Source organism: Glossina fuscipes, unplaced genomic scaffold, assembly GCF_014805625.2.
Source record: "Glossina fuscipes isolate IAEA_lab_2018 unplaced genomic scaffold, Yale_Gfus_2 126, whole genome shotgun sequence".
Lineage (NCBI taxonomy): Eukaryota > Metazoa > Arthropoda > Insecta > Diptera > Glossinidae > Glossina > Glossina fuscipes.
The window spans coordinates 156,708-182,134 of record NW_023998469.1 but is presented as its reverse complement, the minus strand read 5'-3'; the positions used below and the strand labels follow the sequence as shown (position 1 = coordinate 182,134).

Here is a 25,427-nt window from a genome sequence, read left to right as displayed (position 1 = left end):
AAGTGAGACAAATTAAGATTCAATTTATGTTAAAGTGCTCAAGTGAGAGAAATTAAGATTCGATTTCTGTTAAAATGCTTAAGTGAGAGAAATTAAGATTCGATTTCTGTTAAAGTGCTCAAGTGAGAGAAATTAAGATTGGATTTCTGTTAAAGTGCTCAAGCGAAGGAAATTAAGGTACGATTTCTAGTGAAGTGCTCAGGTCAGAGAAATTAAGATTCGACTTCTGTTAAAATGCTTATTTGAGAGAAATTAAGATTCGATTTTTGTTAAAGTGCTTAAGTGGGAGAAATTAAGATTCGATTTCTGAGGATCGATTTATATTAAAGTGCTGGCGTTTTGTTATTTGTGATGGATTTCGTAGGACGACATTTGTGCCGTCTTGCAAAAAGGGCAACGGGGATGAGTGTTTGAAAGAACAAGGACGAAAACGACGAATTATATTTATAACGTTAGCAGCTAGAGGATCAAAAATTCAATTTGTTTTTATACTAAAATTTACATGAGTGATGTTTTGTATAAGCGACTAGTTAACCATCGGAATAGCTGAGGCCATTGAACACGCTCACCTGTAATTTTTCTCTCTCGCTCTTCATATTAGATTATTTTTCTTCATTAATAATATTTGTTTTCTATCTAAAGAGCGATTAATTCTTTGAATAATTTATTGTTAAACTAGCAGCTGTGTAGTAAGCGAGCTGCATAAACAAAATAAAAAATGAAATAAATTAACAGTTTTTTTTTTTGTTTTTTTACTTTTTCTCGTTCAACTCTCAACTGTTTACCATGATATGAATTTATCCGTTTTTTTTTTGTGCTTTGTTTATTTTTTAATATTTTCTATCTATCTAACTATTAAAAGGTTCTTGATTTACTTCATAATGAATTCAAAGTTTTGTTTAAAAAATAAAAAAAGTTTATTTTCATATTAATAAGAACATTATGCAAAATTCCTCAAAGTTCTGTTTAAATAAAACTTTTTCCCTTTTACGCTTTTAAAGCAAAAATTTTGCAATAAATTTTTTTATGTTGCTCTTGCATAAAATCGATAGCTTAACTTAACTATTATGATACAGAGAAGAAAAAAAAAAAAAAAATAGAAAAAATATTTATATAAATATTTAAGTTTTTTAGATCAAGGACATATATAATTTTTTTATATATTGCATTGTCGTTGTGTTTATGTTGCATGTCCATCAAAGTTACTTGACATGGATATCGAACACGAACGCGTACGGCAGATTGATTTGACTGCATTCAGTTCAATTTATTTGAAAAAGGATTTAAATTCACTTTAGTCTTAAATAAAAATAAAACTTTTGTATGAAATTTATATTAACATAAAAAGGAGAAATAAAAATAGATTGACGCCTTCGAAAATAAAAAACATTCTCGTAAAAATTATTTTTTGCTATTACTACACTATAGAGAATGTAAAGTTCGGAGATCAACTAAGGGAAGTCCCATAAATTTTGGGAACGAAGACGAAACTGATTTTTCCCCCTAATAAGTAAATAAACGAATGGGTATTATTTCCTCTTCAATGGTGATATAATGGCAAATAAGCGGCGACTTGAAGACGAAACTCAAGTTACAAGCAAATGATATAAAATAACCTGCCACTGCCAAGGGGACCCTCTACAGCTTCGGAATTTTCTTCAATATTAAGTGCAGAATTTAAATAGGACGCGGTAGACATCACTCTCCAGTGCCCATCGATTATTCCGGAGCTGCCTTAATGGGAATATCAATGTGAGCTATCCCCTTCTCTCTCTCTCTTGGTGAACAATACAGTCCACATCGATAAAGGTCCCATTATTCCTGGGCTGCTAGAACGGGAAAGTAGAAGTGAGCCATCTGATGGCGACCTTGCCCCCACCGACGAGTCAAGATCCATCTTACAACTCGTAGTTTAACGAGGTTTCAGGTTAAACGCACCTACCACGAAATTTTACAAAAGTCTACTTTCGGCAGTTAAGGAAGGGTTTTTTCACGTACACGTTCTATAAGCTAAATTGTGCGACCCAATTGTGCCAGTCCTGCCCGGTAGCCATACCTCGCACCAGTTCGCACCATAAGGTTTCCGCTAATTTCACTTTACGCGTTAACCTCGCCTTTGAGTGATCAATGCTATTTCTCGAATGTCTTTTATCAAATTATGGTGACAGTCGTTCCGATGTTTCTCCGTTCCATTGATATCGGTCTCATGCCAGTCTCCATAATAATGGGATTGAATTAGAAAAACATGTGTTCGGGAAGATCTCCTCAGCTACACTTGTTGCCTTCTGTTAATAGTTTCACCTCCTAACGAACCTTAAATAACTAATGGACCAAATGCATCATGTATGTAACAACTGCAAAAGCACTGGAAGCACTTCCGATTCGGTCGATAGTTAGGCCGAATTGCGCGGCTCAAATTGAAGTCTTATCTTAGTTCCGAGGCATCATTCCATTCATTTGCTTCTCTTTCAAAAAAAAATCCTTTTTTGAGGGTTTGAATATTTAACATATTTGATATTGTAAACGATTTTTAATTTGTAAAGGGATTGTATAACTAAATATTTATTATTCCATGAATTTATATAATTTTTTTTCAGAGTCGTTAAACGAGTTTAATTGAAGAATAAACAACTCTTTGCGTGACTGACCCTGAATATAGCGCAATATCTTGAAGGAAAAACGTCAGCTTCTGTCATCATTTCCCCTTTTACCGGGGAAACCGCCTCAAGACAAATTTCAATCAGATGCGCTTATTGTGGTTACTGTTCAAGTATAGAATTTTTTTTTCTTTTACGGAAATTTCGGATCTGTCCGTGGAAAATTTACGCGATTGCTTTGTGAATAGAATTTTCTTTGCATATTTGTATTTATTCAAGGCAAAAATAATTTCAATTTTTTATCGCTTACTTTTTATTCGAACATACAATTCATTCCTTTTTTCTCCTAAAGCCAACTGACAACTAATTCAGCGAATGCTTCTTGACTTGTGTTATCAGTGACATTGAGGGAATTAAGTAATACTCTTTATTTATTTCGAATAAATGCGAGTGAGAAGAGAAAATGAGAGAGAGAGAGAGAGAGAATAAGATGAAGAAGAAGAAAACAATTTTATAGAAAATTCTTTCTGCTAAAGGATAACAGAAAAACACTCCTTTAGGGGATTATAGCAAATGGATTTTGTAGAAAATAAATTTGATTTTTTTTTTTCAAATGAATAAAAAAACAAAAATAAACAAACACATAAAATTAGGTAAAAATATTATAGTCGGGTACATACATATAATACATAAAATTACGTAAAAATATTATAGTCGGGTAAGGATGGCTTTTGAATGAAGCGTTTCATCATTGGACCAAGGAATTTCTTCCAAATACTTTTCGGTCTTGCGGCCCAAGACGCAAACATAGTAACAAAAATAACAGAGAGACAGGCAGGCAGACATTTTATAAGGAATGGTATATGGAAAAACCATTCAAACTAATGCATTTTGGGCCAAGACCTTGTCGATGCACGAAAACTCATCAAAATGTGCAGCTTATTGAGACACAGATAAGTTTAGCGAATATTGTATGTAAACAGCCGTAAGCTTAAATCGATTTACAAATTGATTTTAAATCAGAAGTTGGACATATCTCAAAACCTTTTGGGTGTAGCGAACATCCATACAAATCTGATACACAATAGCCTGTCATCACAACTGGTGTAGAGTACTGCGAATGTGAAATAAAATAGAAATGATTGAGAAATTATTTCCAAAGAAAATTATTGAATGAAACTCTTTGAACTTTTACTCCTTTTAAAAGGTTTCAGAGTAAATTTTTGGCTTTAACAGAATGCCGTAAATTACAAATGTTCGTAACAGTCTTAATTTGTGATATGTAGTTTTGTTACAATGTTTATGCATTTTCTTTTTTTTGTTTGGAAAGTTAAGCAAATTGCAGAGACTTGTCGTCTGATCCGACAATTAAGTCTTGTAACTAAATATGGTAATCAATTGAATCATTTTCCTCATTGGCATGTAACAGACAACTTACGCTGTCTCGAGTAGACTTAGGATAAGTGAAACAACAACAAAAAGGTATATCCTCCTTAAAATGAATTCCATATATAGGTAAGATATTCTGAAACAATGAGGTTTACCTCGCATTTCTCTAAATATATTATGTGATGCTCGATGTCTGTTCATGTACTTTTGTATTCAACCTATTGGTCGCTATTTTCGAGATAATTGTTTGAAATTTTCTAAAGTTGCTTTGGTCCCGGCGTGAACGCTCTCGAAATGGATCGAAACATTTTAACGATTCTCGTTCAAATCAAAATATCTTTCAAATGATTAGAAATGTATTATTTGTAACATTTCTTGAAAAAACCACCTGAAAACTTGTAATTTCGAATATCAAAGGGATGCCGTAAATTTAAAGACGATTCGATAATTTTTACTTTCCCTCCATTGTAAAGGTTCTTACAAAAAATAATCCTTTCTATGGCAAAGCATTTTGATACAAAAATGTACTATACTGAGATTGAATTTAAATAAGGTCCTCACGAAAAGCAGGCCTTTGTATGGCAATGAACTTTAGTTCTTAGTGTACATATTGAAATTAGCGCAGGACACCTAATTGTAGATCTTGCCGGCTGTAACTTTTAAACTTGCTTAGCCATGCTTTTGATAGAGTTAAAGAGATAAAGTCTAGAGCAGAGGCGGGCACCTTTTTTTTGTCAATAGGTCAATATAAATTTTCATATCACTGCGAGAACCGAAAAAAAGTCCGATTGTGAAGAGATAGAATCCGTTTGCAGCATTGCTCTGTACGAGCAAATTGGATTATTTGAAATTTTAAACGGCCCGGATCGGAGTTGATGTCATGATAAGCCAGACTTTGCCAAATCCTGCTCTAGAGCGATTCTTCGGAAACTCTCTTAAGGTTTTTGCGTTCCTCCTGTCGACGTGCTTCGACTGATGCGGATGATTGAAAAAGTATTATTTAAACTTTTATTTAAAGATTTTCTAGATTCCAAAGACAGACGAAGGTTCAAGAAATCCCAAATTGTTTCTATCAAAACTCCAATTCTTCCTTTTAAATTAAGTGAACAAAATGACCAAATGAGGCTCCTAAAAACGGAAATTTCCATTCTTATTCAGCTTTACTTCATGCGACTAATTATAAGTTGCTTTGAATATGTATTTGACAAAAAGCTTCCTACAGCTGTAAAGAAAATGCAGTATGACTTTTCATTGATTCAGACGAGTAGTTTTCCCCTTTGCTCCTGTCTTTCACAACAACAACGCCGTCATTTTCATAGGTAATAGTTTTCAATACGTAGTTAATCGATGTTTGCCTACTTTTACGTAAAAGGTGAATAATTAGTTACAGACCGAGGCTCCGTGACTGAAGCGATTTCGGTGTTCAGTTCCCTTTTCTATCGCCCTTCGTGTGGTAATCTTACGAGCCTCGGGCGAGCAGGCAAAAGCCCGATAGGATGTTGCGAACGCAGAAAAAATTTCTCAAGCAGTGTTCGAGAGGTTAAATTATCGGTAAATTGCTTGGTTTTATCAAAAGATATATCCAGTAAATCGTTGTCTTCGTTCCAACCATTTTATATATAATATTTTAAATTTCCCTATTCCTTCTTTCACATTTCTTTCATGAATTTCTCTCTTTAAGTATTTTTCGCTTTGTTAATATATAATCAAAAATGTATCAGAAAAAAAAAAGTGAAATAAAATAAAAACGTAATATAATTTTTTTCTATATTTGAGATATGACGTTAATAAAAAAAGGAAAAAAAAAATTCTAGGAAGACCTACTTACAAACAAAAAAAAAAAAAGGAAAAGGAAGAAGAAGAATACTTCCAACCTGACGAAATTACATGCGTAATTGAGGAGAGAAAGGGAAAGTTTGTTAAGTTTGTTAACTTGTTGTTGTACTATTTTCTTAAAGTACACTCAGCATAACGTTTAACATTAAACCCGTAGTGGGGAAAAGAACGATACGAATATTGGATAAGGAATAGCTGCTAAGGCTATGGTAAACAAAGGCTTACAGAACCAATTAACGCTAAACTTTTAGCTAACTTTTTTCTCAGGCTTGTCAGAAGAATAACTAAGAGAATTTTTCCATGGGACAGATGGACTGCACTTTAGTAAATAGTTGCAAGTGTATATTAAACAAGCAAGGATTTGTAAATTTTCCATCATTTCAGCTATTGCCAGGAAATTACTTTTACCAGTTAACTTATATGAATCAAAGTTACATACTCGTGCATGGGTTGTGTCTTTCTGACTACGTTCAACCGTTTTGCAGGCCTTGAAATGGCGAACAAAGGGAATTTGATTCATTTGATCCACTTACGTCGGTCTCATCGAAAGTTTGTTTTTTGATTTCGTAGGGAGATTAGAAATTTATTTAAAAAGAAAAAGAAGTGACCTTGAACATTTTTTCGAACTAATATCTTTCTTAGCTTGTGGGCAAAATAAGAACTTTTTGCCGAGGATCTATTCGGCGATATAGAAAAATAGATCGGCATTTTCTTTAAACGGGTAATGAGTCATAAGCAGGTACGGAAATGCCTGATGAATACAGAAAAAGTGATAAGCAGTTCAGTGCTGCTAACTTTTTATGGGAGATTGAAGGGCGTACGTCATCACGTCGCGAAACGTACTATATCGTGACTTTACCATTCTATGGCCGTTTTGGCCTCCGTCATGTCAGTGCTTGTTGGCGTTCCCTAGCAGTAGCAGCAGATACTTACATTTTGCTTCATTATTATTGGTATTAATTATCATTAATCATCTTTTGAGATAAAGCTCAATTTCATCTCAATGAGTGAATACGCAAAGTGATCGCTCTTGGTATGTGTGCAAAAGTCAATCCATTTAATCCATTGACATCATCGTTCCTCGTTTATTTGAAGACGACCATGCAAAATCCGTTAACGTGGATGGACGAGGCTGTACGTATGCGTTAATGAATTTTTTCAAGTTTGAATTTAAAGCTTTTCATCGAGACAACAAGATGAATCTACGGACTATAAGTATCGATGTCACGCCTTTAGATTACTTCTTTCCATTCATTCTCTTCCATATTAGATTTCGCTACAGCATTAAAACCAAATTCTATTCGTTCATGCATTCCAAACGAAAATTGAAAGGATTATGGTTGACGACTAGACCTCGTGTATAAAATGTTCAAAAACAGCATTCGTCAGGATCGTTCTTCCACAAGCAATCAGGCAAGCAGGTGGACGCATTTATCTAGCGCCTATGTACAACTTGTCCTCACCAACTACATTTCATAACTTTTTTTTTAAAGACATTGTTTCGCCATTATTGAGAAACCCAATATAATGTTGGATTATTTCCGGTTAATACGTGAAGAATAATAAAAAACTTAGTAGAGAGAGAAGTTTTCGGATGCTTTGCTGTTATTGGAAGGACGATGATTGACTCTCTAAGAAGGCAAACCTAACGAGATAAGACGGTAGTTAAGCGTTAGGAAACAATTTAAGGAAAACTTTACTTGGTTGTGCGTCAACTTTGTTCAAGAATGTCTTTTCATTCGCCTTGAAAATGGATTTTTTTTTTTTCTTTCTAAGACACGTTTGCTTACAATGCAACATTTCTAGTAAAGGGTTTTCATTTTTCCTTATCTAATATATTTTCCTTTTTAAAGGAATTGAGAAAAAATAATAATGACAGGTTTGTTCTGTTAACAGTTGCATAGGTATGTATGTATTCATGGATGTTGAGTGACGCATTACACGTTCAACGCCAGTCAAATATTTCTACTCCTGAGACCATCTAAGTGGAAACTTATGTATAGGTGGGTGTTGTGCATTTCCTTTTATTTCTTCCATTTTCCTTTTTTTTATATATGCATATATATGTACATATGCATATTTTTTTATGAGAAACCTTCTGTTAAGTTGAAATTTATTGGATTAGGATTGACGTGCTATGCAAAAAAGATTTATATTAGAATTCTATAGATACTCTATAGCATAGCAGAAGAGAAATTTTTTATTTGCGTACTCGACATGTGGTTAAAAGGTAAAGATAAACAGAAGAAATTGTTTACTAATTTTAATAAATTCTTCAATTCTAAATTCTGAATTCCCTCTGATATTATTAAAGATTAGCAAAAATATGTTTCTATTGATTTATTGATTCATTATTAATAACAAAAGGCAAAGAGAGATGTAGAGAGAGAGAGAGAGAGAGAGAGGTAGAGAGAGAGAGAGAGAGAGAGAGAGAGTGAGAGAGAGAGAGAGAGAGAGAGAGAGAGGGATATGTGAACATCATATGCATGCAATATCTTTGTATGGAATTGCCTGCAGGTCTGAATTGATAAGAGTTTGACATGCATTCTGTTTATACTAAAAATTGGGTCAAAGCAAATATGAAACGGAAAAAAGATAAATAATAATGATAAGCCCCAGAAAGACCATAGAAAGGAAATAAACGAAAAAGTAAACATAAAAATTGTTGTTGAACTTTAGCTTTTGTATACTCAACAAACTGGAAAATTGTGTTTAAAATAAAGAAAGGAGAAGAAAAAAATGAAAAACAATTTTCTAACAAGGCATAGATAGCTACGTATTCAAACTAAAACTCAAGGACAATTGCAAAAAATTTAATGCGACTTAAAACAAAGTTTTTCTTACTTAAAAATTAATAGGTAACAGAAAGACTTCTTTCTTTACGAGATGTCCGCTCTTTCACCTTGAAGAGAAGTAGTTCGCAACTAAAAGCAGCCAGTGATAAAGAAAAGTAAATACACAGAGGGTATGTACTGGTTAGACTATGTTAGATCAACTTTCAGTTTAGAACAAATTGAAGACGAATTCTACGATGGCCGAATTGAATGAATATCATTAATATGCTAAGATTATAATAAACCTTTCCATTATTAGTTATGAAGGGCGCGTATTCATAAATTTTAAGTGACATGATTTGTGATAATTTTATGAAATGTGCACGATTATGTGATATTTTTTCAGTCCGAAAATATGGCTTACATTTTATTATTTTGCAGCATTTAGTGCATGTTTTTCTCCAGCAATAAACAATCATAAATACTACATCGTCTTATGAAAAAAGCTCTTATTTACCGCCTATTCTGATATAAACGGAAATAAAAGTAGGCAAGCGAAACTAGCAATATTTAAAAGTTCCAATTGATGATGAATGCGAACTATCTACAAAACCAACTAACAAGAATATGACATTAACTATATACATACATATATAAAATATCTACAAGTGTTGAAAAAGTCTGCTTCTTGCTATTCGAATGCAAAGCATTAACACCATTGCATGAGTTTCTTAATAAAAGAGCTTAACAAGGATTCAAATATACAAAGCCTATTATTCGCTTTTCTAATTTTCTTTTCTATCTATCTCCAGTATATAATATAATAATAATTTTTCGTTAATACCTCTTCGTTTTTACTTTTAGAATTATTTACAAGCAAAAGCATGAAATTTTGTTCAGTTTAGAAGGAATGATTTGATGATTTCTTGCTACACTTGCTTCAATTTCCTGTTTCTCCAGTACAAGCATTTCCGAGCTGAAAGCAACGAAAATATAGTTTTGTTAGTTATAGTATTCTTGCCATAACATAATACTACGTAGATATAAGCGTCTTGTTACACAGTAAATGGAATAGTGCTTCTATCACCGCGATACACGTAACAAAATTCGTAAAAGTTGTGATATACTATCAGCTCTTGTTTTTTTTCGTAAAATTATTAGCCGAAAATCTCCGAGCATTGGAAGCGAAAATACATTTAACATTTAACATTTAAGCCATCGCTAAGTCCATCTACTTAAAAAGTCCATAAAACAAAAAAAAAAAAAAAAACAAAAAAAATTGGAAGTGAACCTACTTGAGAAAACTAATGAAATATAGTAAGCGAATTTATTGCTTTGGGAGAAAGCCGAACTAACCAAAGAAATAATCAAAGAAATAAAATTAAAAAAAAATGAAATTCCTTCAAAAGTAAGAGAGTAAACCTGAAGAATGCACAAAGACTGAAGGTAGAGAAAACCGAGTAGCCATCTATCCCGCTTTGTTTCTTTAAGTTTTGGAAAAGCGATAAGCTAGATTATATACTCCGTGGAACTAGTCTAAGTACAAATCTGGTGAAAACTTTCATATATCCTTTGGAAGCCGTAAGGTAAAGTTCTCCTTTCTCTCTGCGAAAAATAAGTAGAGACTAAAACGAAGTTCTTCGGACACACACCGAGTAACGGTTTTTTCTTTTGAGGAAAACAACCAAACATTAAAGTTACGAAATTTTTCGAGGATCATATCCTAACTAACTATGAGCCTTATATGGCACCATACCGTTGCTCACTTGCAAAAAGGCAATTTACCGTTTTGAAAACGCACCTACTATGCTGCAACCATACCTTCATCCTATTGTTTCCTTCCCCACATTTCTTTCTGACATGTATCTGTCAGAGGGAATTCCCTGAATGATCACTTATATCAAAAAATAGGCTAACGCGCCAGGTAACGTGTGAAGGCATCTTTAGCCCAACACATTCAGAAAATGGCTCACTTAACTTAACTTGCTTCTACTGAAAAATGATGTAATCATAATGATGAAAAAACTTATTATTACCTTGCACCAGGGATTCACCTTGTGGGAATGTGTGCAACAACATTCAGAGAGACAAAATATTTCGCTTTCCTGTCTCGACTGACAGCTGTCTCTATGTGCTTCGATTGCTTACTCGTAGACTTAACGGGTATGGCGTACTGATTGGCAGATTTCTGCACTGTTTAATGTAAGTAGCTGCTGTTAATGGCCTAAACTAACAGGAGCTAGTTTAACATGCAATCAATGACACCCACGCCTCCATCCAGAAAAACGGCAATGCCCAATGAAGGGGCAGCTACCATTCCTCAATATCTCAACAAATCTTTCCCTTTTTTTGTCCTTTTCCTTACTCTCGCAGGGATATAGATTCTCCCCCTTTATGATTTATAAAATAACTTTTATGTTGGACGGAGAGGAAGAAAAAAACAAAATTCTTTTCATGTAATTTAAAAATAACAGATATAATTGTAACAGAAATTAACGGTGCCTCCATTGAGGATCTGTAGGGAAAATGAAAAAAAAAAAAAAATAAACTCAAAGTATATGCTGAAAACCCTTAAAAACTTAGAAAGAGTAGCGGGAAAGTACTCGTATATTATGAAAGAGAAATAATTTCATCAAAAGCAATTACTTTTTAATATAAAAGAAAATTTTCCGCTCTTCGCCCTTTAGTGAAAAGTAGTTTTCGGGGAACATTATTTTCTATTTTGTACTACTCGCACTCTTGTTCGTAATATTATTTTCGAAAATTTAATTGCATCATCACTTTTTAGTTTCTTCCTTCCTGACTTCCGTTTTTAAGCTTAAGGCTATATACGGTAGCCTAGAAACCAACATACTATCTAGGTATATGTGTATGTATATACATATACTCGGGTACATCAAATAACTGAAAAAAAAACAACAAAAATAAGTGCACTAAACCTAAAGTATCTATTAACGATATAACTTTTTTGTTTATGCACAACAAGTTTAGTCTATGCACCTCTCTCGCATACATATGGCATAACTCTGTACACTCTAGAAGAGTTTAGGTATACTCACGTAGTTATATAGAAAAGTTTACAAGTGCATACATACAAACACACACACACACACACACACACACACAAACACACAAACACACACACACACATATCTCACATACATAAGCGAATGAATGAATGTCTGTACACACATATATATATATATATATATATATATATATATATTATTCCTATATATTCTATTCTGCTTAGACAAGGAAACACTAGTAAAACAATGCCACAAAATGTCGTTAAAAAGCAACCAACTCTTTTATAACAAACGTTCGCACAACGCCAACAAAAACAACAAGGCACAAGTAGCAGTTGAGTATTATAAGAGATGTCATTAGTGATATTGTTTTTGTTGGTGTTGTTCGTTCGCGTTCGTGTTGGTGGTTGGTGTTCGTGTTCGTGTTGGTATTAGTATTGCTGTTAGAGTTGATGTTGCTGTTCTCTCTATGGTTTTATCGTTTCTTTCTTTTTAAATCTTAAAGCCCACATTTATATATGAGTATGTGTTTATGCTTTCGCTTAGGTCTCTACTTACGTAATACGTTATATTTTATGACAATAAAACACAACACAACAATAAATATGTACTTAAACTAATAAAAAAGCAATTTTAATTGTCATTCGGTAGAGTCACGATAGCAAGAAATGTTTTCGCTTTTCTTATATTTACAGTTAAGATTCACACATATTGTGTTAATGCTGTCAAAACGATATAAGAAAAAAATTTTATAAAAGCAAAGAATTTTTCTTTTCTTTGTACTTTTCTTCTCTTTTCAGAGTTTCCAAGAATTGCACGAACTTCTTCAGATTTATTTTGTTTTTATTTTTTTATTTCTCTTTTTAAGCTAATAGTTTTCTTTGAACGATAAATTTTATAAAGTAGTTTTCTTCTCTTTTCCAAATTTAGTTTTATTCACGTGGTTCGATTATCGTTTTGATATTTAAACACATCTTCCTCTAAATGGGATATAAACTGATTTTATATTGTGTTTCTTATTTTGTTTACAATGCTTAGCAATGGTCTTCTAAGAACATTTTCTCGTACATGTTCCTGATCAATATATAAATAATTTGCGTCCATTCGTCCGCTTGTAAGCGACACAAAAATTATCAAACTTGGGATAGAAAATAAAAATGTCGCACATATGTTGTTGATAGAATTCCGTACAACAAATTCACAAGTTGGTATTATTCGACCACAGGGACATTTAAATCAGTCAAGATACAAAAATCCGTTTGAGTTTATTATTATTATAACTAAAGCTTACCGTCTTGCGCATCTAGTTAAAGCTAATCTTTACTCTGATAGAAATATATAACGGGGACGTATACACAATCAAGGAAAATACGTTTTTATCCCAACTACCGATACCGGCAGTTCCTGCCTGCCTTTGGCTACGGTTATATATACTTTCTCAAGTTGAAAAAATGATTTAAAAAAATAAAAAAAAATAAAATAAATGAAGGAAATAAAAGTTTGCCATATGCGAAAATCAATTCCTTGTAAATATACCACCAGCCGCGAATTATTCCCCAATGTTTTCACGACGCTAAACATGTAAGAAAATTATATTTGGCAGTGATAGATCCTCTTATAACCATCATCTCATGCTAAGAGACACTAAAACGCAAAAAGAAGAAGAAACAAATTTTCATCTTATATGAAAATTGCGTAGGCGCGGCTGATTTTTCCTATTTTCAAAATAAAAGTGGAAATTTATGTGGTGTGAGTTATAAGCAGCTTATTGTCGCATGGGTGTAGGAGCGTTCTAGGCGTGTCCTTTGAAAAACTTAGGTCTCCTCAAAATTGTTTTGCAAATTTTGTGGACGATGTCTTCATGTTTGCGAGCCTGAGAATGTTTACCACAGATGCTATGCAGTTGGGCAAAGACACACATGGACAGACAAAGAGAAGAACGTGGTTAAATGCATTCCAAATTTGAAGCTAGCCAAAGATTTATATATTTTACCGGGGTTTGAAGTGTACTTATGCGCATTACAAAGATGTTAAAAAAAAATTAAATTTTGATGCACTCTCCTATTGAATAGGCGTGGACAGGTATTACAACATCGCCCATAGAATATGCTATCTGCTATAATTTGGGTAATGAGCGAAAAAAATAAACAATTTTTTAGTTCTTTTCAAAAACAGACGAGTTTTTAGTTTACGTTGTGCCGCGGCCTTGTCCTTCGTTCGATTTAGCCCATTTTCCAACCTGCGTGCAAGAATTTTCAATGTTTCTGCCAAATTTGAAGTGGGATACGGGGTAGACAATACACATTGCACAGGTGGAGAGACAGAGAGACGGACGAAAACGGAATTTGATCTCTGAAGTCGCTGAAGTTTCTTCCTCAGCGTTGCAAATGTTTCGACAAAATGAACATACCACTCATGCTTCATTGAGGTGAAATAATTTACAAAAAAACATACAGAATATTTTACAAACATTCTTAACATTTATGCACGACTTACATTAGAAACTTGTTAGGAATATTTAACGAGTCTATGCAAACGCCGCTAGATGTGAACTAGAGGCGATCTCGCTATGCCAAAAATAGTGGCACTGGTGTCAAAAAATAGAACTGTGATTGAATTGAAATGAATATAAATTTATAAACCATTCGACCTCTTTCTAAGTTGTGTCGAAAGTTTATCGGATCTATATAAGAGACGGGTTTAACGTAACTAAAGGCCGGCCTTCAACTAATTAAAATAGTTTTAAGTATGTTAGCTTTTCTTTTTTCTGGAATTTCATACAAGGATTTGTCAATGCCTTGTAAACATTGCATGAACTGATCGCCTCAAACAATCCATCGCCGGTTTCATGATTAGGATGTACCTGATGTAGTTATGGTTATTTCTTTACCTTTTTTTTTAGTTTGTTAAAATTTTTTCTTTATTATTATTAACTTTAAAATAAAATATTTATATAAAAATTTTGAGCAAAATATAGGAAAAGAAATTCGTTCTTAGATAAACTTTGGTGTCATATAACGAGCGAGCAACACTAAACAAATTCCACCATACCCGTACGTGAGTTTCAAGGATGAAATTCCAATTTGCAATTTTTTTAAAAATTTCTCGAAACTCGTCTAAGAAGTTATATTGCATAATGTTAACGGTAATACAAGATGTTATGTGCGCAAATAAAATCCATTTTAAATAAAAAAAGTTTAAGAAAAAATTGAGAAAAAGAGATCTTTCAATATTTTTATGCCCATCACCGAAGGATGAGGGTATAGACACTCCACAAAATATATATTCTCTTGATCAGCATCAAATTCTAAATCGATTTAAGGATGTCCGTCCGTCCGTCCCGGTACTTTCTATTGTAAACATTCTCCTAGTCGTAAAAATGAAGCTAACGACTTCAAAATGTACAGAAACATTGGAACTTCTTGTGCGCAGATCGATATTGAAAATGAGCTAAATCGACCGAAGGCCGCTTCCACAGTACAACGTATGCTATGAACACCTTCGTTTCTCGAAAGGAATAAAAAATTGGTTACTTGCTCATTGCATATAACATTTGCGCCCATATTGATGCTGTAATACCTTTATAAAAATGAAAAAAATTGACCACGCCTACCTAATATTATAATACATAAGAATTTAATTTTTTTTTTTTAATACCTTTATAAGGCGAAGCAACAAGCTTGAAAAACCCCATAAAGTGTTATATATAAATTGTAGGCCATTTACAAATTTTGAATGCACCTAAGAGTGGCCATTGGTCCACTTGTCCATCTGCCCAATTGTTTTCGCAAAACTGGAGATATCGCCTACAAATTTGCAAAGGAATTTGGAAGCGACCAAGATTTTTCAAAGGACAAGGTTACAACACCCACGCACCAATTCAACAAAAACTTTTATTTTGAAAATAAAAATAATCAGCTGCGCTCACTCTATAGTATAGAGTATGAAAACTTAGTTTTATTTTAAGATAACGGTGATGAGTACAAAAGATTCGATCACGATCGAATATAATTTTCTTAATTGTTATACCCTACACCACTTGTGGTACAGGCTATATTAAGATTGTGCGGACGTAAGCCACATGCAAAAGGGCTTAGAACAGACCCGCCTTTTATTAGACTGTCCGTCCTTTAGATATCTGCTCATGTATATTTGTGTTCAAGCTATAGATCGGATATTTTTGAGATGTTTTGATGAAATTTGGTGCACTAACATGTTGTCACCCAAGCACAAACGCTATATAAAATAGTTTCGATCAGTCCACTTTTTCGATCACTCTCCATATAGCGCCCTAGTTTGAAAGGGTGCTACATGAAGAAAATTGCAATTTTCAAAATTTCTTCACAAGAGTAGCTAAGTAATCGTATTTCGACATTGCAAAGCGTTTGCACCGGCTCAGGTAATCTTTTCAATCCGCTCTGATATAACGAAATCTAAAGTTAATAGGACAGGAGGGACTGATTTTCAATGCTTTATGATGAAAATCAGCTCATATTAGTAAATTAAGATAAAAGAAATGAACTGCACCAAATTTGGACTATCTCGACCTATTCATCGGATCCTAGCCTGTATAAGAATTTTCACGAAAATTTTACGATCTTAGGGCAGAAAAGTCCAAGTTTTATTATGTTATGATGAAAGTTGACCCACAATAGTGATTTGATATAAAAATTAACTGCGCAGCATTTCGAACATGTACCTCAATTTGGGAACCATAGTCTCACGGAAAATAAGCCTTAATTTGCAAACGGCTGTAGTCTTTAATATACGGTTTCATAATCGTAAGTTCATATAAGAAAAGGGTGTAATGTTTGTGAGTTAGACAACGTGGTGTAGGGTATTTAATAGTCGGGCCAGCCCGACTATAATGTTTTCACTTGTTTTTCTTATCTATTATAACTGAACGCTCGCATAGAAAGTAAAACAATTGTGAACATAGTTTCTCCAATGAACTTAATTAGGCAAACACCTACACCTTAGTTACCATCATCACTTCTTATTTTATGTACAAGTATATACATACGTATATAGAAGAAAGACAACAAAAAACTATTTCTTATTTATAAGATATATGTGTACGCTTATGTACCTCAACGCGTATGTCTTAAGTTGAAATGTAAGGTAAGTAATTATGTATATATAGGCAGATATGTGTGTCGACCGGAAAACTCAAGTGTTTGTTGTTATGTATCGTGTGTATATACCAGTACATCAGTAGACAGAAAATGTAGTTTGCAAGGGGGAAATGTTCTTTACCTACAATGGATTTATTTATCTTCGTCTGGTAATTAAATTTGTGCTGGTACTACGTTTTATTAAATTTTAATTGATCTTTCTTGTGTTTATATGTTTACATTATAGAAATTCAATTTCAATGTAAAACAATCTATGTAACGGATGGAAGGAGAAAGGAAGCATAATGAAATCATTTGCTTTTTTGCTGTCGGCTAAATAATTGAATAACATAATAATGATTATGTCATAAGATCTCCTTACGACTTAAGAAACTTACATTCGTACATTGATAAATAAAGTATTACTTAGTGACTCTATCTAACTAAGTTGACATTAAAACAATCTCGAGAAGTTTACATTCCATTTACATTGAGTCTCCCGCTGTGCGTTAAATCTACATTTGTGCCATCAATACTACTTGAGGAGAGAGAATATTGAAAATTATTTTTTGCTAATCCATTATTTCCATATATTTTCTGGAAACTTTTCTTGGAACCAGTAAAAATATCAAAAAAGGGTATTCAAATATTGTGGAAAGAATTTCTGCACTTGTTGTGCTTTGTGGCCTTTTTCATATCAGCTTGAATCTCTTTAATCGAGTTAAAACGGTGTCCCTGAAATGGTCTTTTGACCTTAGAAAGTGCACCAAAGTCCCATGAAGTCAAATGAAGTCAACAGGTGCTAACTTTTTAATACTCCGTTCCTTATGATTCAGGATTAGCACTCAACGTTGCTTTGATAGGCCACGCCTTTGTCAACTTCATTTCCAAAAACTGTTCACATTTTGTAGTAGTTGGGTGAGAATCTCTATTTCTCTATTGCCAGACTTCAATTAATATAGAAAACATAAGTATTTAGAGGGAGGGGATTACTTTGAAGCCGATGAAATAGATTTAGACTCAAAAATAAATAAAAGAAAGAAAAGATTAAATTGATCTTGTTTAACCATTTTTTCTTTTTTCTTTGGTTGAGGAAGAAATGTTTGCAGCTTATAAAACGAAAAATGCATATGTAATTGTAAAGCATATACATTCTTAACCAGTATTAAATTGTGAATCGATCAAGGCATGTCCGTCTGTCCTCACGTCCATCTGTGCGACTGATCAGATTGTAAAGAATTTAGCAAAAGCATTGGATTTTCTTACCGGCATTTTGGCCTTGAAAATGAATCAAATCGGTCAGAGGACCAAAGCGTGTCCAGAGTACAATCGAAAGTGAGAAAGTCTGGTTTTTCAAAAGAAGACGCGTCCAGTATTATTCTTTTCTCTTTGCTCCTCTCCTGATCGCTTTGTTTTAAGGGAAAGATGTGAAATATTCAAGTTGCTATTAAGTGAAGTGAATAAATCGACTTATAATTTCTAATATTTAAAATATCTATCTGTGCTTAAATGTTACCAGAGCTCTTTTTGCGACCCTAAATAGAAAACCATAAGTCAAGGCAGTGGCCATTAAAACTTTTTTTAAAGCTCATTCCTCTAGATTAATAATACCTGACTGTGAAACTGTATACCGGACGTGAGGCGCTTAATATTCAAGGAAGTAGAAACATTTAATATCGTAGCAATTATCTCAATTTCGTACCGAAAGCATAGACAACGTTGGTATCAATCAGGAGAATTATATTTTTCATATCTTCTGTCCGCTAGATTAGAAGTAAGTTCAAAGCAAAAAATTGAAGGTCGGTTTTATTTCCGATCTAGAAAGCCTTTCCAGAGAGAGCAGGTGGGGAAATACTTTTACAGAATAGAACTAATAAGCAAAACGAACTTAAAACTTTGCTTTAGGAAACTATGACATGGCGGATCAAATACCCTTTGGGCGAACTTTTTCCAGCCACCTTTTCCTTTAGCTTTTTCTAGCTATCATAGAATTAATATTTCCATCTAAACAATTGCTTGAGATGTTTGGTCTGCACACAGCGGCCCAGCTTATGATTTAAAAGAATTGTAATTCTCTCTGACTTCTTCTTCATTTTTTTCTTCTCCGACTCGGACTCTGACTACTGATTTAGCTGCTAATATAAGGGTAAGCCTATTAAGTACAATGAGTTCATTAACAGCATCACATAAAGTTTCTGAAAAGCAACTAAATCCTTGTATACAAATTAAAAGTTAAAGTTTATTGCTAAAAAATAGGCCGATGAATCTCTAGGTGTGGTCGGCTCATGTTACATGAACAAGAGCAACATTTGTACGTTGCGCTGTTCTATAGAAGTACAGAATGAAAGCTTTCCTTTCGACAAGAAGTGAATAATTTTTTAAGAGACAACCTTAAAAGAAGCGAACCTTCTCTTCTCCAAGAAGAATAAATGGCTTTTTCTAGCGATTAATATTAATGCCATAACTGACTTCGTGAACTGTATCGTACTAGACAAAATGGGCCGAATTTAAGGCCATGTGATCTGCAGAGGATCATATGAAACGTTCTATTTGATATGTGAAAGTGAAAACCTTATCATCCCGCCTGAGAAAGATGAGAATTAAGCATGAAGGAGAGAAGGAATATAATGTGTATTCGATTTTCAGTGATTACTGAAAATGGGGAAAAGGACAAATTAATTTCTTTTCTTGTTTTTTTTTGGATAAAAGCATTTAATCTATGTCTGGATCTGACATCTTGACACACCAACCAACATATGCTACGTTATGTATAATGAATATAAACAACATTTATCTGTTATTTTAATCGTTAATTTTGCAAAAATTCATTATGTTGTAATATCACTCATACGTCATGGCGTGTAAAAAAAAGTAACTACAACAGCGTATATTACAGAAATACTTGTGAACGCAAGTAATTTAGCAGAAATAAAAATACACATAATACGTACGTAGCATAGGTGCGTGTGTGTGTGTGTTTAAGGGCGTAAGAGAAAACAGCAATAACAATGCACAGTACCGGTATATAAAAACCTTAAAGCAAATATTATTAAAGTAAAATAAAGTGTACACGAATTATGATGATGATGACGATGATTTTTTTTTTTTTTTTAAAACGACGATGACGATGATGATTTAATTTTAATTAAATTGTTTGCTATAAATATTTTCATTTTATATTAAAAGAAGAGTGCAGAAATCTTCAATAGCCGTATGCATCCTTTGGACAGTTTATATTTATATTAAATATGTGTATACGGCAACAATGCAAACACAAATATTAATATAAATGGCAAAAGTATAAAAAAGCACACGTGTGCACACATACATACGTATGGCTGCAAACGTTTATGTAGCAATGTGCTTGTTGGGTATAAATTGAACTTGATCATGTAAAACATTAATAACGTCTGAGTAGACACACTTCACTTATAAACACACACACACACGCACACACACAAGCATATACATCTCATTACGAACATGAAGCATTTCATAAGAGATGAAAAGAGCTTTTAAACGTTGATTTCATGTACGTGTGGGAAAGAAAGCAAGCGTTTTGTAAAGCGGTTGAAAAAGAAAGCAAAAAACGCTACATACATATACATATATATATATATATATATATATATATTCTTTTCTATTTTCATATAATTCACAACGATTTCGATAGTAGCGTTCAATTATGACTGATACCAAGATCAGTTATAGGAATATTTATTACAGTGTTTTTGTACAACTTATGGACTTTGCCTTATCCTTTCCATATTTAATGAAAGCCTGCTTTCTCGGCTTCCTTTAAATTTGCATTTATTTAACTCGTTAAGGGCGGCGAATTCTTTCGCATTTATATGACTTACTTCAACATTTCTGTGTACATGAAGACAAGAGCCAAATATATTTCACATATCGTTGAGCCTCTGAAGCAAACTTTTTAAGGAAATTTTCAACGTGCGTATGCTTGCTCGCATAAGTAAATATCTTACTTTCATAAAAAAGAGAGCAACTACAGTTGAAACTAAAACTTTTTTTTTTTTTCAATACACAGGCAGGAGAGGAAAGAGTTAAAGACGCGAAAAGAGTGAAAATATTATTACACACTACAACAACAAACAAGTAGGTAAAACCACGTTGAACATGAACGTAAAGGACCTTTTTTTTACTTTTTTGTCTTTGTCTAACAACGAATTCGAACATAACGTACAATGCTCTACAGAACACTTTACAACGATATTACGAGCAATACATAGATAGGCAGGCATGTAAGCATGCATTTGCAAAAGCCATAAATGCCTTGATACATAGACGTTTTTATTCAATTAAGTAAAGGTTAATGAGTTAGTGGAGAAAAATTTTTTGTTAGTAACGAGAAAGTTAATCCTTTTTTAACCTTGCTGTGCATATATTTTTTTTTATTTACGTTTAATTTTATTTATTATTATTATTATATTATTTTTTTTTTTTGTTTTACTTTACGATAAATACTTTTTTTTTTTTTGTTATGTTCTTGCATTTATTTTTTCTTGTCCCCTAAATATTTAATGAAATGATTTGTATTTTATGAACGCGTGTGAAACGCTTCTCGCAGCGTTTCTCTATATATTTATGAAGGAACCGTTTACAACGAGTGTCGAGTATCAACTAAATTTCTATGCGTTTTTTATGCTCTCTCTTTAAAATAAAGCTACTAACTAAGGATACAATTGAGTCTTTATACGTCAGGACCCTGAGTAAAAGTTCCGTGTACGAAAAAACTTGAGTACAATAATCGCGAAAAGCTTTTAGGAAGAGAGTAAAGCTTCGAAAGCGCAATTAAAATTTTATAATTTTAAAAATTGTAATTACACATGCTGTACATGCACATGCTTAAGAACTTGTTATTAAACGATTTTTGAACTTGAAATTTAAGCAGAAATCTTAGTATTTTAAAAGCTTAAAATTCTGCGATAGTTATAAAGAAAAATTTTGTTTTGAAGACTTGAGGACTAAAAAAATAGAGAGGTCGATTTTTGATTAGAATAACAGGGAGGTGAGTTTTTAAAATTCTGCTAATATATAAAACCGTGTGAAACTTATAGAAGACGATTTATTTTCGATTGAAGGGAGATCTTAATATAGTTGAATTAAATTATTCGCGGAAATATCTAAATATTATCGCATTTTCGCCCACGCCCTCAGTGGTAATTTTGAATGCAAAATATCTTGAAATAACTGAGGGTTCGATCTTAAGCTTGTACATGAGATCTATCGTCTTCAATTACCACTCAAAGTTAATTGAAGTCTTGCCCACACAACTAGTGATTGGCGAATTAAAGCGAGGAGCATCTCGGAGGCTAACATTTCCGCAATAAAATTGCGAATATATTTGCGTTGTGCTGCGTGAAAGTCTAAAATTATCGCAACGGAAGAGTCTTCCTAAACGTCCAGTGTCTCTACGAGTTTACGGAGAAGTATCTGTCGTGAACACTAAATCCGATTATGCACGTAGCGTACTTTGCAGCTAATTTTATTTGTCTACAAGCATTTGCTTTTATGGATGCGACTCCGCGCTATCTAGGCACAAAGTCTGTCCAAAATATACGATCGTTCGGAGGCCAAGCAACCAGTTTAAGATTTCGATCAAAGCACTAAAGTAAGCACTTTAGCACTCTTTAAAGCCTGATATCTCGTCATATATATGCAACCTCTTCGCTTTCGAGTTCCTATACCTGATCATAAGCTTCGGAAGGTACAAGATGTTTTAAATCTACCAAAATAGTCGTCATATTTCATAATGGGTTGTTAGAATAGTCTTCAAGCCCTTTCATACCTCCTCCGTATTTTCAAGCAATGCGGTCTTAGGTAGTCTTTATACAGGTCGTCCTTGCTGCTTAGTTGAAATTTTTATTTACAAATCTTTCCAGAGAATCGACTTGACAAAAGAACTGGTTTTTCTACATTGCAAGCTCTTCACTAATTTCATCATATGATAGCTGTTTACGTTGCAATCAAACCATTGAGTGGTTAAGTTCCACTTACCAATGTGTGTCTTTCTTTTTGCATAAAAACATATAGTGAATAACGAAAAACTAAAATGTGAAAAAATGAAAAATTGCTTACAAGTTAAGCGTCCGCCTGCCTTCGCGATAACGTTTCTAACGCAGCATTTTTATGTTATCATGTTTGTTGCTTTTCCATTGTAAGCAAAGGATAATTTCAGTAATTTTTTGGTTTCGCTCAATGCTGCCTTATCGACCATTAATCTAACACAGACACAGAAAGCAATTCCATGCTTCCGCTCAAATTTTTACTGAATTACGTTACGTTGATCACTGAAATTACTCTCAGCAATGAAATGCGAAAGTATGATTGATTTTTATATCAACATGTACGTATAGAGGTAACCTGATAATTATTATAGATACGCTTTAAAAATGTTTAAATTTTGCCTCGGCAGCTTCCAAAATATTTTACACCCATCACAATCATCCTATCTATATCCATTCCCCAAACCCTTTTATTTTATACCCATATCAATGGAATTGTGGACAGAAAGTTAACCTCGGCGACCTCTGTGACGTCCGTGATATTTAATTTCAAATTTACACACTTAGCTTGTCGCATTCTATTCTTCAAGTCCTTTTATACCACTTTGACGCCCGTTTAATTATACTGCAAAGAAAACTGCAACGAATCCTCCGAAATAAAAATTTGATCTCTTATAACTTCCTGCAGATGAGATCGATTTTTTTCATTTTTTTACATCCTCCCTCCTTCTGCATAAAGCAAGTAGAGAAAATTTCAGCCTTCCAGATTTTTTATGAGTAATAAGCAAAACCACACAAATTTTTGCTTGGAGGAGCAGATATGCGCCCAGTTTATGGTTTACTCTGGGCCTGGGCTTTGACCAAGATATCCAATCTGCGCACAAAGACTTTATAGAGTCTCTGGAGCGTCCTTCTGAGTATTGCAAACGTTTTGACGAAATGAATATACCTCTCATCAATCGATGATAAGGTAGGTGTAAAACGTAGCGGACCGAAAAGATCAAAACGTAGGCGCCGCATTAAAATCTGAGCAAATCTTTATTACAACTCGCTCAAGTTGCAGAACGTTTCGGTACGAAAACAATGCTTCTTGTTCTTTCCACTAATCTCAAATCTTTCCCTCGTAAAGCGCACAATATCGGGTCCATTTCTAACGTTACTATATGCAGGTCTTATATCCTACTATGGCAAAAACAAAAACGCTGCTATAACAAAAAAAGATCTTGTCCCCATTATAAATGGGCTTAAAACTAATAATGATTTTGTTCTAATCGAATAGATGCTATTAGAAAATTGTAGACTTAATGCAAAAATTTTCACTCAAAATCAAAAGCAAATAATGTGCAGAACTCTCAAATAAAAAAAAGCTTTTCAACTCGAAGCTTTTACACATTGAAGGAAAAAATACTTTGCGAAGAACGCAACACCTGTGCACCCTCTCGCGCTCTTATGCATGTAGTTGAAAGCTTATTCTCACATATCTAGAGAAACGCAGAACAAAACAAGTGAGACATTGTCTCACACATTTTCATCTTTTAACTATTAACAATAAGCAAATGTTTATAAAAACATTTCTTATGGACATTCCGACTTAATGAGCAACTTTACAGACGTAATGACTCAATGATTCAACCCTCTTCCACAAACATAGATATTTTACAACAAAACAAAGAAAAATCCTTTTACATATCATACCATCCACAAATTCACATAAAGTACCCGCTATGGCTAAGAAGAAGTTAAGTAACGCTATCGGAGTACGTAGATTCATCTAATCTGCCCTAAGTCAAATTAGAGAAATGTATATTTCTTTAATTAATTATGAATTATTTGTTATTACAAAAACAAATATTGATATATCATTCGATTCATTCGAAGAGACACTATTTATGGTTTGCAATAATGCCGGGCAATTGTAAACGATATACAATACATGGACAAACACGTAGATCTCCTGTTCGCTTTTATTAGCATTTGATTAAATGCTTGAAATTTACTTCGAATACAAAACTACAACGAAACGTTGATGGATACAAGACTAGCAAGAACGAAAACATAGAAACACATTCTCAGATTGCAGGCAAAAAAAATGAAAAAAAAGAAAAGAAAGAGAAACGCTATGACAATTAAATATTTCTAAGCATACATTAGCTTAAGTAGAAGCAGATGAATATGGTTAGTAAATGCACAATTTCGAAGCGAAAAGAGATTGCTAAACTTTTTAACCATAACAAACACCTATATACCTCAATGGAGAATAAAAACTAAAGAATGTTTTCAACAAAAAGCGAAACCAAAAAAAAAAAAGGGGAAAAAAACCGATAAAGGAGTCAAGTGGCTGGTGTTGCATAAAATATTGCCTTTGAGGATGGAAAAAAGCAAAAATGCTCTTATGAACATGACAGTTGTATATATGCGGTAAAAAGTGTTTCTTTTTTTTATTTTTTTTATTTCATGTTCTACTTACACATGCATGCATGCTTGCGTAAATGTATGAATGGCAAGGAAAATAGATGAATTTATTGGGTTTTAATGAAAAATGATTTGTTTGGCTTAAGGTAACACAAAAAACGGTTATTTCTGCTATTATATATCGCACAATCATACATATTTGAAAAGAAGAAGAGAAAGAAAAAACAAAAAAAAGGCGATCATTAGTTCT

General features: G+C 33.3%; 1 protein-coding gene across 9 annotated transcripts in view; it reads right to left on the bottom strand.

Moving 5' to 3' along the window:
• The window catches only part of LOC119640710, a 102,840-nt gene extending 81,672 nt beyond the window's left edge, over positions 1 to 21,168 (bottom strand). For 6 of the 9 annotated variants that reach the window (XM_038038901.1, XM_038038902.1, XM_038038903.1 and 3 more), the window contains exon 1: positions 20,600 to 21,156. The gene's annotated coding sequence lies outside the window, so the exon portion shown is untranslated. Of the gene's footprint in view, positions 1 to 20,599 lie in introns of all 9 variants that reach the window. The other 3 variants (XM_038038904.1, XM_038038908.1, XM_038038909.1) reach the window with 2 other exon arrangements.
• Between the last annotated feature and the right edge of the window lie 4,259 nt (positions 21,169 to 25,427).